The sequence below is a fragment of the Mchenga conophoros genome, linkage group LG23 (assembly GCF_057382185.1).
Source record: "Mchenga conophoros isolate Kocher_MC1m ecotype Shallow Benthic linkage group LG23, M_conophoros_male_GT1.1, whole genome shotgun sequence".
Taxonomy (NCBI): Eukaryota; Metazoa; Chordata; class Actinopteri; order Cichliformes; family Cichlidae; genus Mchenga; species Mchenga conophoros.
This window is the reverse complement of record NC_140547.1, coordinates 26,928,901-26,934,624: the sequence shown is the minus strand read 5'-3', so window position 1 is coordinate 26,934,624 and position 5,724 is coordinate 26,928,901.

Genomic DNA, 5,724 nt, shown 5'->3' with positions numbered 1-5,724 from the left:
TGTTTGTGGACTTTGTTATTAAGCTCTACACAGGCTGTTTGACCTTCAGTAAGGAGAGCTGGTGGGCAAAGGGGGGGCTTTTTCAAGTAACTGTTCTCTGTGTTAACGCGGTAAAAGACTCCCGTTGCGGCAGTTGACCAACCAGGACGATCAGGTGGTTTTTGTTTGTAACTGAGCTGTGGCAATGATTCACTGAGCTGAAAATGAGGAAAACAGTGCTTCAGCGATTTTCCCCGTTAGTTGATAGTTTGTGATGGGTAAAATCGTGCTGTTACTTAGAGATGTGTTTGCTATTTGTTGAGGCTGAAGCCATTAGCAAAAGAAAAAAGACTGTTTTGTGATTGGTAAACTTTGTCTTGGACAAATACATGCATTAAATAATAAATTTAAATGCAGCTTTGGCTCTTTCTAATTTCTGCCTAAAGCACTATGTATATCCTTACATTTTGAGATTGCTAGATTGCTTTGCAGGCTGAAAAACTCAACATTTGTAAGAATTCCATTGGAAACCCATTTAACCAAGACATCGGGGTGGGGGGCACAAGCCCATGTACCCCTTGTGTCAGGTCCAGAACCCAGATAAATGGGGTTGCGTCATGAAGGGTGTCCGGACCATCAAGAATGAGCGTACTAAGGTTAAGTTTAACCTTAGTACTGGTTTATACTGACACTTACCTCTAAGTTTTTATTAAGTATTCTACTTCGGAATGGCAATACTCCCAATTCATGCTATGCAAAGGGATCAATGACTGGTTTGATTGCACTGAAAATGAGTGACTACAGTAAAAATAGGGCAACAGCCTTGTTGCGACCAGCGATTTTCCCAGAGGTTGAACACGAAATACCACCAACTTCTGGGCAACAACATTTGATGTCAAAGTGATTGCATAGGTGGTAGTCGCAATCTGACGCAGAAGGACTGCAATCACTCTCAAACTCATTGGTGAAAGTTTGCAAATAACTGTCATCGAGTTTATAAATGAAGACAGATTGCCATCATATTGCAATCAATTGGACTTCGATGTGTCTCTTTGCAGTTGGAAGTTGACTTTAGTAGTTGCCACCTGGTTGTGTTCTGCACCTCTGTCCTTTTACAGTTAAATTGCCATCCTGCAGAAATTACGTCACTATTTGTGGAGGAACTTCTGAATATCTGTTTTTTAATCTGTGAGGTTCTGACTGGACTATGAATGTAAGTACTTCATGTGAATTTACATGTATGTAGACTGCAGTTTTCATTGATTTATCAGTTTATTGTCATATTCTTACAAAAATGTAATTGCCAACTGACCACAACAGAGTCTATTAACTACTGCAACCAGGCTGACTCCATTTTAATGTCTTTTTATTGCAACAAAGTCACTTTGAAGATGGGAAGTAACTGCAAGTGACTGCAGACCTCGCCTCAGTCATTGAAGCAACCACAAGATCGCAGATTCACTGCACGTGGTCACAGTAATTGTCATCATGCCGTGGTCTCCAAATATTTTTCCCTAGTGTGACTGTAGGATAATATAGTGCTCTCAACAATATTAGCATGGCTAACACATAGAGAGAGATAACCATCCATATTCGCATTTGTAGTGAATTAAAACCATGCATGTCTTTTGACTATGAGAGGAAGCTGGGATACTTGGAGAGAACCCATGCAGACATCCAACATAGGTGGTAATCACCCAAAAGAATGTCTAGCTTACAGCTAGCAGTCTAAGTCTAAGTGTTCTGCCGAAATCCCAATTAAACTTGAAATGCAAATAACTAATTTCAGTCAGGACCACTTTAGCTATAAGGAGATGGTAATGCATCTGTGGTCATTTATATTTGGATGTATGGCTCTGTTCTGGGACATCCTTCCATGTGCATGCATGTAAGGTATAAAGCCACGGAGAGCAGTAGCAAGGTCCCAGCACCGAACTGAACAGCCAATGACAATAGAAACGACTTGATTAGACCAGATAGAAGCCCTGAAATGAAGAGGTGGGTTCCAAAGCAGCTTGTAGAGTCAGTAGGCAATGTAAAACCACTTAAAACAGTGTGCACAGTGTGTATCAACATAATTTGGCCCCAAAGCTTGGTGTAGCCTGTGCCCAAACTTCATGACACCCAAAAAATATTAGGCTTTGGTTTTGTTCACTTCCTTCAGTCTCTTTAATTGTGTAACACCATCTGCGAGCTAGTCTTATTTCTTTCTTTGACCTTTTCTTGCAACTGAAGGCATGATTCATGTAAGAATAATTATTAATGAATGACAATAAAGTTTTTCGTTTATTTATTTTTTTAAACAAAAGCTGTTTTGTCATAATACATCATCCACTAACAACAGTTTGGGGCATGAACCATGCAGGATAAACCTGCTGCCAAAGACTCTGTGAGGTTAGCTCTGTGTATTTCCTCCTGTAGGGGGGTAAATGTCAAACATTATCTGGATTTTGGATAAAAAAGACAAGTGCGTAGCCAGTGATCAACCAAAGCCAGGAGACATGCTGAGTAGGAGTCTGTGTGCGCCTTTGAACAAGAGACACAAAGGTCTTCAGATATAACAGCCTCACTAATGTTCTCTACAGGCTTTTCACTTTGAAGTTTAATTTGGGCAGGAGTAGGTGTTGTGATATTTCAAAAGGTGGACATCTCAATTTTGTACAAAACTCTAATATCAAGCGACTTTGAAAGGTAACCCGTCTTTCATTTCCTACAATAAAGTGTTAGGAGTGTGAAAAAGAGAAATTCAAGAGGGGGGTAAATTAGACTTAATATCAGGCCCATGTGACAGTGTTTTTATCTGCTAATTTCTCAAGCGTCATAATGAGACGGTACCGAGTGATGGAGCGATTTGAATTTAAATGATATAATACTTGAGATAGCCCTAATTCACCCATACATATTTAATCTGACATATTATCTCGCTCCTGCAACGACCTGATATGATATGACAGCTCGGCCGCTGCGCCTCCCTCCTCCCTGCCGGCGCAGCGGTGCTGCACTTTGGAGAGAAAGGTGGTGGAGAATTCGCTCTGTGCAATCAAAGCCACTTTAAACGCCAAGTGAGTTTCTGTCGTCTTGGTGGTGAAAACACAGACATCCACTGGAGAAAATACATGTGATACTGGCTGATACACAAGCACAGTAAAAAAGAGTTAAACGTAGATCAACAATCTTTGGAAATGTGTCATTTTGTGATCAAATTGGATCACAAAATGACACAAAACACTTGTTTTTCCCATAACAGAAATATAAGTATGTGATACTGTGTTCCTAATAAATAATGCACTGCATTGTTTATACTTTGGTTCCTTCTGGTCCAGACTGGAGTTCCTTCTCCTCACAGATCCTCCACAGTGTGAGCATGGTGTTCCTTGTGTGCATGAATTTCATATAGATTGTAAATAAAAAGCCTTGTTTTCAAGCTCACCAGTCTCCTGTATTACCAGAAAAATACTGAGACTGAGGCTGACCTGCAGAAAACATAATCAAAACCTGAATTTAGTCAGACGTTTGTCCATGATGACCACTATCTGACCTTGCCAAAATTCCTGGAAGTACCTCTGGTGAAGATACCCAGAGGTATAACTGTCAGTCTGGACAAGACGTCTTAAACTCATTGGATTCTGGGCACAACCACACGTATGGTGGAAATCATACAGAACTATATGTCAAAAAGTACAATCAAATGTATCTCAGATGGAGATTCTATCACTCGTTTACCATTAACCCGTGTATTAACCATCTATACCTGAACAGAATTCTATTAGAATGTTCCAGATTCCTGAGGTTCTGGAACATTCTAGATTTTGAGATTCTCCATCAGAGGAAATTTAAATCTAATTTGATTCTGGAACAAGGATATTATAGGCCTATATGTATTTTGACTCTGAGTGTATTTGAGAAATCCCAAAATAAATTCTAACTTTCTAACTAAATTCTTTTTTAAGGCATTAAAGGTGTTTGCAGTACAATCATTCCACAAAACAACAAAAACAGCAAAATTAAAAACCTAAAATGACCATGACATACACATGATCAGTGGATGTAAACATTGACAAAGATTGTACTGCAACCAAAACACGCGTGTTCTAATTTGAGCCTTTAAATCTTATGAAGAGGTCAATTAGGATATTATTGTTTGCGCTGCTCAGGTTCCCAGGTTTGCTGTGTAACCCCCAAAAATGTGGAAGAACTGCAGAACCTTTACTGCCGCACTCATCCAGCAAGCACAAAAGGCTGCCATCTTGAAACACAGTATGGAGTTTTCTTTGTACATTAGTGAATGGGACATTTCCTCGCTTCATTTTCATTCAAGTGTTTCACCAGAGAAGTGGAGCCAAAGTGGCTCCCAAGTGCTGGCAACCCTTAGAGACTATAGTCTCTACCAACACTTTTGGAGCTCACCTTCAAGCATTTTTTGTTTCCTCGAGTTAAACCGGTTTGAAAACAAGCATCTCATTGTGCTGCTTTGATAATCCAATGAAGTGTTAAGCACTGCTGCTGTTAATACACAAAACAAATCACTCAACCTGAGCTGCACTCACCTTGCATGTCATATCCCGCGTAGGCCATAAGCAGCCGACTGTGCTTTCATGCCAGGCCGTAATTGCAGCTATAGGAGGGTTGGAAATAAGAGATTTGCTCAATTAACCAACATAGCACAGCTGAGGACAGCACCTGTGCATATTGGAGCCCCTGTGTTTTTTTGCAGTTAACATGGCCGATTACCCTCTGGAGTGTGCAGCCGCCGAGCTCTGTTACATCCCCTACCTGGTGCAAGGCAGGGAATAGCGCGCGCAACCACATTGTGTTTAATTGCTCTCTGGGCGTTAATATGCACTTGTGTTTTGAGTGTTTAATTTTCGCCTGCCTGGCGTAATGATAAGCAGATCGTCGGCTGCCAGTTTATAACAGTTGGATAAAATCGCCGTGGTTGTGGAAAACCTGCAATTCGCTGGAGCGCGAAAAGGCGTCCTGCTGTTTTTCTATATGAGACACCAGCTGAAATTACCTGTTTACATTCAGCGGTGTGTTAACCAGCCGGCTGGCACCCAGAGTTGAGTTGTGCTTTGGGGAGCTGAGAGAGATATCTTTGTATTTAAAGAGGGGTTTATCGGTTCTATACACCTGTGGTGTAATTCTAAGTGAAGATAATACATTTAGGTTTATACAAGCCAGCTCCAGCCTCTCTGCTGCCAAATGCAGGAAATCTTACCTACAAGTCTTCCATTTACCACCTGGTAATGTGAATGTTTACCACAAAGGCATAGTCATAGGCAGTAAAACAGTAATCAGTGGTAATGTTGGACTGTAACAATAGAAAGCGGGGGTGTAATGGGCTGAAAATGAGACAGAAATCACAACACAAACATCCACGTCCTCATGTCACAATTCTGCCTTTCAGTGTAGCAGTACCGGCTCTCTCCTATTAGGCTCTCATTACCATACTGGCGCTGTAGAAATCCAGTGCATCAATGTAAATATGGGCTAAACCAGGATATTAACTAACAGACATGGCAGGAAGGATTGTAGATAACGGCCGGGACACTACTGGTACGTGGGCTCACCTTTGTGGTGACTGTTTAATATCTTAAACTTGACCAGAGCACCAGTGGCTACCATTTCCATCCATGGTATCTGCGTGGAGATGGTTCAGGATCACAGATACCTCACACTAACAGTAAACTGGACTCTATGCCAGGGATGACAAACAGCTGTGCGAATAAGGTCCATTTGGATCTT